Source organism: Pan paniscus, chromosome 10 (genome assembly GCF_029289425.2).
Source record: "Pan paniscus chromosome 10, NHGRI_mPanPan1-v2.0_pri, whole genome shotgun sequence".
NCBI lineage: Eukaryota > Metazoa > Chordata > Mammalia > Primates > Hominidae > Pan > Pan paniscus.
The window spans coordinates 31591844-31606506 of NC_073259.2; the positions used below are offsets into that span (position 1 = coordinate 31591844).

General features: G+C 42.8%; 1 protein-coding gene and 1 pseudogene across 3 annotated transcripts in view; one reads left to right on the plus strand and one right to left on the minus strand.

Annotated features, from left to right (window-relative positions):
- PPM1H (protein phosphatase, Mg2+/Mn2+ dependent 1H) overlaps positions 1 to 14663 on the plus strand; it is a 289690-nt gene that overhangs the window by 174834 nt on the left and 100193 nt on the right. The gene's annotated exons all lie outside the window — the stretch shown is intronic.
- Positions 2599 to 3752, minus strand: LOC106635357 (glyceraldehyde-3-phosphate dehydrogenase-like; annotated as a pseudogene).

Here is a 14663-nt window from a genome sequence, read left to right on the forward strand (position 1 = left end):
TTGGGATAGGCAGTGGAGTTAGGAGCAATGTTTTGCGGGCAGGGGGTGGATCTCACAAAGTATATTCTCAAGGGTGGGGAGAATTACAAAGAACCTTCTTAAGGGTGGGGGAGATTACAAAGTACATTGATAAGTTAGGGTGGGGCAGAAACAAATCACAATGGTGGAATGTCATCAGTTAAGGCTATTTTCACTTCTTTTGTGGATCTTCAGTTGCTTCAGGCCATCTGGATGTATAGGTGCAGGTCACAGGGAATATGATGGCTTAGCTTGGGCTCAAAGGCCTGACACTAACCACCACAGCATTTCATGGAGAAAAGAAATTCTCTTAGCTCTCAGATAGTTCCTGTCTAGGTGACACCTGTCTTGGGTTAGATGCTCCGTTTTTTTTCTCCACAGTTGGAAGGTTTAAATAAAATGTAGCCAGTGTGGAGAGTGAGATGATTGCAATTATGGAGGCAGAAGGATAAGAAGTTTGAAGTTTAGGCAAAGCACATGTCCCACCACCAAGATAAAACAAACAGTGATTCAGTCAAGAATCTGAGTTTTGGCTTAATTTCTCATGCATGTGCATTGTAGGTCATCTTTAAATTTATTTGACTTGTGAAAACAATTTTAACTACAAATAAACACACAAAGCAGTATAAATACGGAAACCCCACACAGGCAGGGACCTCCCTTTGGTGAGAACGCTATAGGCATAGATGAATCATGCTGAGATAGTTTGCATCTGTGAGGTTCATGTGAACTTTGAGGCCACCAGACCTCAAGGCAAAAATAAATACCCTTCAAAGACTTTGTAGCTTCCAAGAATTATTCATGTGGAAACCAAATGAAGATGTTGATTTCCAAGAAAGAGATCTCACAACTACAATGGATGACTGAGTGATTCCAGCCAAACACAAGAAAGTATTAACTTTTTAAATCTATTATTGAAGGAAAGTAATTGTAATTATGGTACATTACTTTAGGGTTCTGGGGTAGTTTTAAGCACTTAGCTTTAAGCACTCCAGTTTAGCCTTTTGAACAGCAAATTCATGTTTCAAATTACAATGACTGTCTCTATTACTGCGCTTTCTAATTCCTTCTAAACCTCACTCCTAAATTGCACCAGGCTGGAGCCATAAAGGGTTGCATGTGGGAAGCCTCCATCTGCTTTTCTTCTTTGAGAGGTGGTTGTGAATGAGACCAGCCAATGGGAATAAGATAATAATTGTGTTCTAAGAGCCTCTTGTTCTGTGGAGTGTGTGACTTACTGACTGATGCTAAACATTTTAAATTGTAAATTTGGATAAGTCCATAGAAATTGGGACACAGAAACATGGGTCTTAAATGATAGAGCTGCTTCCGAGTATTTTCTGGAGTGGTGTTATGGTAGGAAGTGCCTTTCAATAATGCTATTGTAAAGACAACGTTACAACTTGAAACTTGCCCCCAGAAAAACACGTGAAAATAGTAGATCTATGATGGTAGATTTCTGGTGAATTTACTAGAGTGTGTTTTCTTCTAGTGAATTTATCTCTTCATTGATTTTATTCATTCCTGTGATCTAAGGGTGAACTGGTCTATTTTCATTTTACAGTTTGAGAAAGAAGTTAAACCCTAAGCAACTATAATAGTTTCTCTAGAACTTAAAATATTTTTTACACACCTGAAGATTTTTTCAGCCTTAGTAGGCCATGGTATAAATATTTCTCCTATTTCTTGTGTTGAAATGGGAGGTATCTCAGGAAGCTGAGTTTCCACTTTTGGCATAACTAATCCCAGCAAAAACAGGAAACAGTTTATCTATCAAAAATCACACTCCTGATTTTATCCATGATGTTCTTCCTCCTTTCCTGTTCCCTACTGTCTACACTCAGATAATTCAGATTCATAACCCAGCCCTACGAGAGCATGAGGGAGTATGGGGATAAAAGCCAACCCACTGAGGCTTCTCACGAGGACCAAACAGTGCCTCTCAGTGCCTCTTTGGCCATGGGTTTCTGTCTGCAGAGTCTCATCATTGGGGGTGCCATTTTCTGGTCATCCACCCTTTCCCCAACCTCATTTTCCAGCTGGACCAGTCATAGCATTGAGTGTCCCTTGTGAACTCTGGAAGGAGAGTTTTCCCCTTTGAGCCCTTGGAGATGCTGTCTTTGGCTTTGGTTAAATCTTTGCTGACATCACAGGTGCCTCTCAAGTCAGCTTTCCTAGGTCCAACTGGTTCCTGGTTAGATATCCTGCTTTCTCTTTCCCTCTCATCTCTGCAGCTTGCTATAGAGGCTGCTCCCACAGTTCTTTAGGCTTTCATGTGCCATCATCTTCGGCCGTTCAATTGGCTCCTCCGAGATTCAGTGCCCTCCTTCTTTTCCCCTCCCCTACTTTTTCCTTGTATTTCTCAGTAAGTACTCTTCACCTTTTCAGGACCACATTCCCAAATGTCACCAGCTCACCTGAGTCTTAGTATTCCCTGGCCTGGACCACCTCTTTGTGGATGATGACTCTCCTCCCTCAGGAATTTATTTTGTATATTTATAAATATACAAAATACGTTCATGTACATGTTTCCTTCATGAAACATTTGTTTAAAAAAACTGTGATTACATATGCAGTATATGTTACTTATGTACAATTTTTTTTTTTTTGGCTGAGTGCAGGGGACTTTATTAATGGCACATGACAAGGTGGGGCTCTCTAGGCCCCTCGCTTTTCAGGGGGTCTACATGGGAACTTGAGAAAGGGAGATTCTCAATGTTGTGGGGGACTGAGTATGGCAGGGACTTCCCAGCAGTGAGGGCCTCTCTCTTCCTCTCTCGCTCTCGCTGGGGTTGGTAGTCCAGGGGTCTTACTCCTTGGAAGTCATGTGGGCCATGAGGTCCACCACCCTGTTGCTGTAGCTAAATTCATTGTCATACCAGGAAATGAGCTTGACAAAGTGGTCGTTGAGGTCAATGCCATCCCCAGCATCGAAGGTTGAAGAGTGGATGTCGCTGTTAAAATCAGAGGAGACAACCTGGTGCTCAGTGTAGCCCAGGATGCCCTTGAGGGGGTCTCGGATGCCTGCTTCACCACCTTCTTGATGTCATCATATTTGGCAGTTTTTCCAGACAGCAGTTCAGGCCCACAACTGACACATTGGCAGTAGGGACACAGAAGGCCATGCCAGTGAACTTCCCATTTAGCTCAGGGATGACCTTGCCCACAACCTTAGCAGCACCAGTAGAGGCAGGGATAATGTTCTGGAGAGCGCCGTGGCTGTCACACCACAGTTTCCCAGAGGGGCCATCCACAGTCTTCTGGGTGGCAGTGATGGCATGGACTGTGGTCATGAGTCCTTCCACGATACCGGAGTTGTCATGGATAACCTTGGCCAGAGGCACTAAGCAGTTGGTGATACAGGAGGCATGCTGATGATCTTGAGGCTGTTGTCATTACTTCTCATGGTTCATGCCCATCACAAACATGGGGGTGTCAGCAGAAGGGGCAGAGATGATGACCCTTTTGGCTCCCCCCTGCAAGTGAGCCCCAGCCTTCTCCATGGTGGTGAAGACACTGGTGGATTCCACGATATACTCAGCACCAGCATTGCCCCATTTGATTTTGGAGGGATCTCGCTCCTGGAAGATGGTGATAGGATTTTCGTTGATGACAAGCTTCCCATTCTCAGCCTTGGCAGTGCCATGGAATTTGCCACAGGTAAAATCATACTGGAACACACAGACCATGTAGTTGAGGTCAATGAAGGGGTCATTCATGGCAACAATATCCACTTTACCAGAGTTAAAAACAGCCCTGGTGACTAGGCACCCAATACAACCAAATCCATTGACTTTGATCTTCACCTTCACCGTAGTGTCTCAGGGATGCAGCTGGCAATGAGAGAGAAGAGGCGGCTGTCTGTCAGATGGGAGGAGCAGAGAGCTACTTATGTACAATTTAAATATAAAAATAAGATTAAGAAAAGAAAGACATGATATTCTTACCATCCAAAGACGATCACTGGCTTGAGCCTCTCATCATCCAGGTCGCTCCTTGGCCTGTTCTTGTGTGATTTCCCTGTTCACATGTGGCATCTCTCAGAACTGAATTGACCTGCGTGGTAGAGAGCTGAAGGCCACCCATCTTGTAAAGATAACATCCTTAAAACCTACCCTCACTCTCCCAACAGCCATGCCACAGAGCTGAATCACAACAAGTGTCTCATGGATGGAAACTCTTCCATTTTGTTACATTTCAACTGTTTTTAATTTGTTTATTTTTACTTGTGCTAACCCTTCCTCTTCACTGTCAACCAAAAGATCATGAAAGACTATTGATTTCTAAAGTCCAAGTAAAGACTATGGCTTAACATTTCTTTTAGCTGGACGAGGAAGGGGTTTGGGAGAGAAGCATTGGGAATGAGGTGACTTACTCTCTTAAGGTACCCAGGTAGACCACCAGTGACTGCTGCTTTCTTTCACTAGCCCTCACAAGGCTTCCTTTCATAATGTACTCTAGAATCTGTTTTTGGACAGTGTCTGTCTCTCACCTGGGCTGGAGTACAGTGGTGGCTTGATCTTGGCTCACTGCAACCTCTACCTCCTGGGCTCAAACCATTCTCTCACCTCAGCCTCCTGAGTAATTGGGACTACAGGCATGTGTCACCAAGCCTGGCTAATATTTTGTGTTTTTGCTAGAGACGGGGTCTCATCATGTTGTCCAGGTTGGTCATGAACTCCTGCACTCAAGTGATCCTCCCGTCTCAGCCTCCTAAAGTGCTGGGATTACACTGTCCTCAGCCTACTCTAGAATCTTATCAAGACTGGATACCAACTCTCTCCTTCTCACAGTGCAGAATCCATAGTCTTCTATGTTAAAAAAATTATACCTGATTTGCCTATCTCTAATATTTGGCCACAGCCACATCTCTTCTTCAATGCCCTTCCTTCCAGATCCCTAACAGTACTGTGACAGCCTCATTTTTGAGGACTTTTGGGGCCCTAAAATATAATCCATTGAAGTCAGAGGATTTGATCCCTTTTATTGCAGCAAGATTCTCCTCTGTAATATTTTTATCTGTTTTGGAGACTTAGTTTTTCCTGTGGTTTTTCTCCACCTTCTCAATGTGAGAGGGAAAATAATACTTCTAATCCTGGTGATGAGGGAAGGTTATTCCAGAGAAGCAGCACAAACAAAAATCAAGTAAGAATCAGAACAAGAAAGCCCAAGCTTCAAGGCAGAACTAGTGGAAATGAGGTTAGTGGGAGCCCACTCTGATCCCCCTTATCTGGAAAACTATTTAAGAGAATAACCAGAATGGAGAAAGCCAGAGAGAGGGGGAGAGAACCTGGCATTCTCCCAGGCAAGCCCCCACCAGTCTCAGCCTCTTTACCTCTGCCTGTGCATCTCAAAAAAGAAAATGGAAGCAGAGAGAGATGGTCTGTCATGGCCCTTTTCCAAGAGGGAACAGAACAGTTCCGATTTTACATCCAACAAGGCTTCAAGAGTAGGGGGTGAGGATGCAAGAGTGAAGCCCACTGTATCCCTAAGCTATAGCTCAGTCAAATGCTTCCGTCCCTGAATCTGACCCACACATGGTAGAAAGGTGGAAAGATGTTAGATGTTCATCCCGTAGTTAGATTTGGGCATTGTTACAAAGGAACCTGGTTTTGGAGAACAACAATCCACATGAGTATATTGAAGACTCAGAAAAGTCCTGTGACAAAGAAGAGTGTTCCTGAACTCTTTCGAGCATGAGGAGTCTTCATTTGGTGGTCCCCTGTTTTCATTCAGAAGCGGGTTCCATAGGAAATGTTGTAGAGGCCAACCTAAATTAACTGATTTATTCAGTGAAGAGGAGTTTGCCAGGCAGCTGAGAAGGTAGATGAGAGAACAGACCTATTTTTCTGTGTTTTCACTTAATATGTTAGTTCAGTTCTCGGCTTTGTTTTTCTCCCCTTTTTCTGTATGCATTCCCTAGAACACTTGTTTCAATTTTATAATTTAACTACCATATAGACATGACTATTCACAAATCTTTTTTAGCCCTGACCTCATTCCTGAGCACCACTCCCACATTTCCAACTGTGTCTTCACTAGCCCCTCCACCTGACATCACACATATGCCCCAAATTCAAATGCCCAAAATGCAGTGTCTTCTCCAGACCAACTCTTCTGCTCGTCTCTCCTGTGTTAATAGCATCATCGTCCTTCATTGTCCAAGCTGGGAACCTCAGCAGATTTGCAGGCATTTTCTTCTCCTTTAATTCCCACATAATTTTTTTAAATTATGTATTTTATCTCTAAGAATTTTCTGTTTCCACAGACATAGTTCAGACTCATTTCTTACTTGGACAGTTGTAAGAGCCTTGGATAAATTATGGGTTGAGTAGAATTTTCGCAGGAAAAGGGGATTTGGCATGGGAATCCTTTATATGTATCTCTTTGTCACAATAAAATTAAAAATTATGGATATGCTTGGAAAAATGTTAAGGAGACTCTAATATTAATGAACAGAGTGAGGTTTCAAAGCTATTGAGCAAGAGAAGCAAGAATGCCCCCAATCCCCCTGTCAATCTTCCTTCTTCTCTGTGGAATGTTGGGGGGATCTGAACACATGAATGGAAATGACAATGAGAAATCTTCAAAATGTTAAATTTTTATTTAATGATAAAATGTGGGATAACCACTTTATTCTTAAAGCCTAAGTGAGGTCACAAAATTTTTTTTTCTTTCATACAATTCCTTAACATCCCATTTGTAGACACTTATCAATTACACAAAAATAACGAAGTTCCAAGTAAATTACTATTCTACTGACTCTTATATGTGAGTTTAATTTATTCATTCAGCATCACTAATAATCTATAAAGTCCCTTCATACATATACTCATTTAGTCTGAAGAAAGTGGTATTTACCAAGTGGGGAAAATTGATTCTCAGAGTGGCTAACTCACTTTCCCAGTATACTTAATTCATAGCTTGAAATTGACTTTGGACTGCAAACTTTGATTACTTTTCATTTCACCACAGCCAGCTCCCAAAGCCAACTTAATGGGTTATGTTCAATGAATGAGAGATGGGCTTCCCAGGCCTTTGCTTGTAAGGAACTGACACGGGGTAACTCTTACCAGGCAGAGCCAGAGAGGCCTTACAGTTAGGGCTGGTGTGCAGCATCTAGCCCATATAACCTAACCATGAACCACAGATGAGCCTCCCTGCCCTGCCACATGAAGTAATATAACTTATTTTGAACAGGAGCATGTAGCAAAGAAGAGGTCCTGTTTACTTCCACAGTGCACACTGCAAGACATTCTCAGTATATTATACAGTCTAGATCTCATTGTTTATGGGTCTGGTTTTGCCCTCATGCAGCAGACGTAGTTCCTGATTTATAGCACCATAAAGAAATTACAGTGAAGGACGCCTCAAGATTCTTGGCAGGCAAATATAGACAAAGCTCCTTTACATCTTTTTAAAGAATTCCAGGGATGGAGATCCATGAGCTTTGGTCAGATGTATAATGTGAAGATCAAGAAATTATTTTCCCTTTTCCAACCATAGAATTTTACTGATTTGATGTGATTTCCTCCTGTTTGTTTCACTCTGAGCATGAAGAACTGGTCACCCACTGTTCTCTGAATAAACCCATTTTAAATGCATGAAGGCGAGTGTGATGAGATTGTTCCTCATTCTTTCCCTCAGGCTAAAATACCACTTTTCCTTTAGCCTCTTCAAAGCTTCTATTTTCCACCCCTTGAATTGTGTTTACTCCTCTTCTTGGGACCCTGCTCAGTTGTTCCGTCACATTGCTGTTTTTTAAGTAAAGAGGTCCGAATCAGACACAAATCAAACAAGGGTGTGACCAATGCAGGGTATTAGTGAAGAAATTGCTTCCTGGGCTCTGCAAGTCCTACCTGTCTTGGCACACAAATAGTGAGCCATTGTAGTCAACAGTCATCTTTAAAAAGAAGAGAAAAGTTCGTCCTACTCATAAATAGACTGCAGTAGAGAGAAAAATAAATGCCTTTGGTGTCTTCACCCAGTCTGGCTACTTGCCATGAGGAAGAAAATGCTTGATTTGGCACTTAACAAATGGTTGTACACATTTGTGCTGGGGAACCGTACGGTATTGTGAATTTTAGATATTGACCCTGCACTAGAGAGAAGCAGAAAACATATCCTCTGATGCAGATGAAAAATAAAGCATTGTGTGATGTACACATTGAAATCTAAACATGCAGGCAAAACTTTTTCAGCAAGGTGCCTTTAAAAGGGTGCTGAATAAGAAATCACTGAGATTTTCAGATCTGAATCTAGTTTGAACTCGAGTCCTTTAAGAGAAAGTTCTAAAACCCACCAATTGGGAATATAAAATTGTACAGTCACTTTGGAAAGCTAACTGGTAGTTCTTCAGAAAGTTAAGGTTACCATATGGCTCAATAATTTCACTCCTGGGTATATGCCCAAGAGAACTGAAAACATATATTTACACAAAAACTTGTACACAAATGTTCATAGCAGCATTATTCACTGTTTTAAAAAAAATGGAAACACAAATGTCTGCCAACTAATGAATGGATAAACAAAATGTGTTCATGTGATGGAATATTATTTAGCCACAAGAAGGAATGAAGTATTGATGCATGCTGTAACATGGATGAACCTTGAAAACATCTGTTTAGCAAATGAAACCAGTCATAAAGATCATGTATTGTATGATGCCATTCATATTAAATGTCCAGAATAGATTAATCCATAGAGACAAAGTAGATTAGTATTTGCAAGGGCTTAGAACGAAGGAGAGATGGGGAGTGGCTACTAAAAAGTACAGGGTATAGGGAGTCCTTTTTCAGATTTTGAAAATGTCCTGGAATTGGATAATGGTGATGGTTGCACAACCCTGAGAATGTACCAAAAAACACTAAATTGTATCACTTTAAGAGGGTATATTTTATGGTATGCAGACTATAATTCAAAAACAGAAAACAAACACATAGACCTCTTTTTTTTTTGAGAAATGATATGCACCTTGAAAACCTTTCATTAATGACTGAGGCATTTACCTGATCTGGAAAATTTTGCGCTGGCGCACTGGGTTTCATGAGTGTTCCTGGTATAGCAAAATGGTAGACTAAGATGTTTCTACAGAAAGTGGCTGAATATGACACTGAGAAATTATTCTGGGTGGTATGAGTACAGACTGGGCTGGTTGTGAAGAAAGCAAGGAACGTGGGACTCAGCTATGGCTCTATGAGTGGTCACTTATTTTTGCTGCTACTTAAAGATCTGAAATATTTTTCCCTTGACCATCATTTGTGAATATTTTTGCTTAGGAGCTTAATTGCATAGTTGGGGTCTTGTTAAATGAATCATCGTATTTGCAGACTTATTTAGTAGTTTCCATTCTGAAAATTGAATGACAAGAAATACACCCAAACTGATTCCAGGCTGTTAAGCTTGCTTTTTTCCTTTCAGCTATTTTTTGATAACATTAATTAGCATCTACAGAGTAGCCATCCTCTGACGATGGTAAGGTAACCCTGGCTTGTCCCTCAGCTGCCCTGCTTTCTTTCCCAACAATGCGTTTCTAATACTTTTGAAAGAGAAGAACACTTCTGCTGCATCCAAACAGAATCCACAAAGTCTGATGCTTTTGAACAAAATGGATGTTTCCTCCCTGTGCCTTGAAATTGATATACACTGTCAAAAAGAGTTTTCCGAATGGTTTCTCTTTGTCACCTTGTACCAGATTTTCTCCTCCATTCTGGAAATGTGCAGTTTAATGTTGCGTTTCGAATCACTTTCAGCTGAAAGAGTGTGTAATGGAATCAGGGCATCCCATGAATACTCTTAACAGAGTCAGAGATGCCTTTTTGTTTGTAGCTCTGCGTTCCAAGGGGACTGATGACAACAGTGAAATTACATTGGGGGCCTTGCTCAATACTAGGTTCCTTGTCTGTGATGTTTTAAGAGAAGTAGTAAGGGTGGCTTCTCCCATCCTGGTGCTTCTGTGTTTGGTTTATATTTCTTAGAATCTAAATTTTGGTGGTTATTACCTCCTGAGAAGAAAAGTAGTAACTGGAGTCCTTGTCAGTATTTTCCTACCCCAGTGTGTATCAGACTCTTTTCAGAAGCATTTCACTCTAACCCTGAACGTTGCCTGTAAAATCACCTGATTCTGACCCTTTTTGTTATCAGCAAGGATGCCAGGGCCCAGAGTTAAAGACAATTAACAGCCCACTGTGGAGCTGGCACCTATAATTACAGATTCCCAGGCTGGTGCCGGTGCTGTTTCTGCCACAACACACAGGCTCCTACCACCAATTACTCACATATATGTGAATTTCCTCCAAAGCCATGAACCTTCTGAGCTGGAGGAGGGCTTGACAATTAGTCTTTGCCCCACAGTCTTTATCATTTCATGCTTTGGCTGTCACAGTATAGCCTTTCAGGTTAACTGTCAGAACCTAACAACCCAGAAAGGGTAGATGATGGCAGGTCCTTCCTCACACGTGTGTGTGTGTGTGTGTGTGTGTTCTACATTGAAACACATTTAACTACATGAGTGGGTGGATTCCATGCTACAGGGCTGGCTGATTGCTTAGGAATTAAAGATGGGAATGAATTTCTGCACTCCCAGGACTTTTTTAAACTAGAGCCTCAAAGCACTTTGCTTTGCCATTCAGCAAGTTCCCTTGCTGCGGAGAGAAGAAACCAAGGTATAACAAAGTGAAATGACTTGGTTTGGAATTGGACTTCAGATGTGAGCTTGATCGCTGCCCTTTGTCTTACTTGGAGGACTTTTTTTTTTTTCTTTTTTTTTTTGAGACGGAGTCTCGCTCTGTTGCCCAGGCTGGAGTACAGTGGCGCAATCTCAGCTCCCTGCAAGCTCCGCCTCCCGGGTTCACGCCATTCTCCTGCCTCGACTTCCCAAAGTGCTGGGATTACAGGCGTGAGCTACTGCGCCCGGCCACTTGGAGGACTTTTAATACCTTTTACTCCGTAGAAATTGGACTCCTGGACACCATTACCTGCTTCTCAAGTCCAGCAGCTAGGGGATTTTGGATTTCTTTTCCATTTCTACTCTACAGAGAGATGCTACCTTTATTTTTTAGCTTGGCTATATATTTGTGTGTGTGTGCATGTATAATTTTTTTCTCTTTCTCTTTCCCACCTCATGTTATAGGTCATTGTTGTGTATCTAGAGCAGAGGGAGTACTTGGTGGGTTCTGCCACATGGGCAAAGCTTTCTACTGAGGCTGAAAAGCTCTATGCCTATTGTCTCCATGCCATGTTTACATAGCACCTGTTTATTACTTGACTGTTAATTTTGGGATTTTGTCTGGTTTTAAGACAAAAGGTTTTTACCTTGAGAGGGCAGAAGGGCTGAAGTGTGCTCTGGAATGTACCCTGGCAGAACATGGGCTTTTAGGCTTTCTGAGGGTTACATGAAGAAGGTGCTAACAGAGTGTTCCTACATTTGCCCTACTTGATTCTCCAAACTTTGTCTTCCCCTTAAAACTTAATTTACACTGGGCATGGTGGTTCATGCCTGCCATCCCAACACTTTCGGAGGCTTAGGTGTGAGGATCACTTAAACCCGGTACCCATCTCTAAAAAATTTTTAAAAATTGCCAGGCACAGTGGCTCACGCCTATAATCCCAGCACTTTGGGAGGCCGAGGCGGGTGGATCACCTGAGGTCAGGAGTTTGAGATCAGCCTGACCAACATGGAGAAATCCCGTCTCTACTAAAAATACAAAATTAGCCAGGCCTGGTGACACATGCCTGTAATCCCAGCTACTTGGGAGGCTGAGGCAGGAGAATCACTTGAACCTGGGAGGCGGAGGTTGCAGTGAGCCGAGATCGCGCCATTGCACTCAAGCCTGGGAGACAAGAGCAAAACTCCGTCTCAAAAAAAAAAGAAAAAAAAAACTTTTTAAAAAAATTAACCAGGCATGGTGGCACATGCCTGTGGTCCCATCTACTCAGGAGGCTGAGGTGGGAGGATCACCTGAGCCCAGGAGGCCAGAGCTGCAGTGAGCCACGATCGTGCCACTGCACTCCAGCCTGGGCAACGGAACGAGATCCTGTCTCAAAAAAAGAAAAAAGGAAAGAAAGAATTTGTTACTCGTTTGCATGAATCTGAAGATTTCTCTATAGCTGTAGCCAGTGACACAGTAGCTCTGCAGAGTACTGAGGCAATGTCATTTCATATTAGGAAATTTAGAAGTGAGGGGGTGTGAATGAGCTTCTACTATTCAAACCCAGTAGCACCCTATGTGTTGGGGCTCCGTGAAGGGAGAACATTTCTGAGACCATCTAGAAGGAAAGTTCCTTATTCTGCAGGGTGAAACCACACCACACAACAGTATAAGTTGAGTGTTGCTTGCCCCGGAAAAGGGAGATATCTCCCAGGCAATAGAAAGCGTAATTGGCTGTTTGCTGCCTCGCAACAAGGACATCCCCTAGTCCATTTACTCCTAGTAGTGATGTATGAAGGGGAGGTGGCTTTCCCATCCTGCTGCTACCTCCATACTCCTGGGTGGCTGTCTGGGCCTGGAACTCTGGCAGTCTGTGGTGGTAGGTAGCCCATAGGCAATGCATATGGTAATTGAGTTGTCAGTGGTGGTTTGGTTTGGTTTTGCTTTATCAGTGTTACTGATGGAACACACTGAAAATTTCCCTATGGCCACTGAATAAATCACACCTGGATGTATACTGTCAGAGCCTGTGGGCATAGTTTCAAGTCAGTTCTTGGGTGCCTAGTGAGATATATGTATCAGACTGTTACAGAATGCTCAGGCTGCAGGGGAAGATCACACTGTTCACACTTTGTTTTTGTTTTTGTTTTTGTTTGAGACAGGATCTTGCTCTGTTGCTCAGGCTGGAGTGCAGTGGCATGATCATAGCTCATCATAGCCTTGACTTTCTGGGCTCAAGTGATCCTCCCATCTGAGTAGCTGGGACTATGGGCATGTACCACAACGCCTGGCTAATTTTTTCTATTTTTTTGTAGAGACAAGGATCTCAGTATGTTGCCTAGGCTGGTCCCAACTCCTGGGTTCAAGTGATCTTCCTGCCTTGACTTCCCCAAGTGCTGGGATTATAGGTGTGAGCCGTCATGCCTGGTCTAGACTTCTTTATATGGCTAAGATTAACAAGATCTAACCTTCAATCAAAGAGCTGATGAATTCTTTAGTCATGCATTTAATCCCTCACTTGGAACCTCTTCTTATACTTTTATTTTGAATGTGATTGGCAGTTCTAAACCTATTTTTCTGGGTCCTTTCCATAAAGCACAAGTGATGTAGAAAAGTACAGACAGTTTTAGGCTTAACCAGTTCTTATTTTTCTAAGAAGATTCAGTCACTGGCTTCTTAGTTAGTGGCTCCTGAAACAGATGCAGGATAGTTGTGCTGCTGTGCCTGAGCTCCAAATAATGGCCTCTGAGATGTGGTTGGGCCACCTAGTAGAAGAACTTCATGGAGAGGTGCTTGAGGCACATGGGGTCATGAAGGGTGGTAACATTACAAAGATGAATCAGCATTCAGGAAGACTCTAGGTCTTCTGTGACTGCATAGCCAAATCTGGACAAATCAGTTCCTCTTCAAACTTACAAAAGGAGCACACGTTTCCTGTAACAGTCAAATAATACAAAAATATATAAAGAAAAGTTAACCAGGTGCAGTGGCTCATGCCTGTAATCCCAGCACTTTGGGAGACCGAGGTGGGAGGATTGCTTGAGCCCAGGCATTCGCGACGAGCCTAGGCAACATAGCGAGGCCTCGTCTCTATAAAGAAAATAATAATAATTTAAAAAATTAAAAATAATAAAATTTTTTAAAAAGAAAAATTTTCTCTCCCACTTCCATAACTTCCTTGCCACTCATTGAAACATAATTATATGTTATCAAGCTGCTAGGTGTCGAGGTAGTCAGTTAGGACAATGAACCAAACAGAAAGTAACAACCAAACCTTTCTTCTCTTACTGCAGTAGTCCTGGCAAGAGGCAAAGAGGAAAGTGCTCTTCCATTTTTCCCCATAGGACGGCACCAGGTGAAGGTCTGGCAGATGACATGCAGTGCTGGCAGGAGGGAGTCTCACTGCCCAGAGCTCTGAACTAAAGGCTTTGCCATTTTGTGGACCGAGGGTTGTAGGGCCAGGGAGAGAAGGGGAAGGACTACAAGAAGACTGAGTCAGAGCAGAGAAGTGTCTCAGTGGAGACTCCTAGGCTAGTGGGGTATGAGTCCTGGGCTGCAGCTGTCCTGGCGGCTGCAGTGCAGGGTCTGTGCACCACATCCGGTGTGGAGAGGGCAGCTTCCCCCGTGAGGCCTGCTGGGCAGAGCCTTTGTAATGGCCTGTGGTCAGGCCTGAAACATCGCACACAGGATTCGGGCATGGAATCAGACTCCTCACATAGATGGAATATCTATATATAGTTTTTGTTTTTACAAAAATGGGATTGTACCACCCATTACTCTGCAGTTTACTTTTCTCACTTACTATATCATGGATAACTCCAGGTCACAAAATAGAATTTCACTCCTTTTTTTTTTTTTTGAGACAGAGTCTCACTCTGTTGCCCAGGCTGGAGTGCAGTGGTGCAACCTTGGCTCACTGCAGCCTGTGCCTCCTGGGTTCAAGCAATTCTCCTGCCTCATCCTCCCAAGTAGCTGGGATTATAGGCACCCACCACC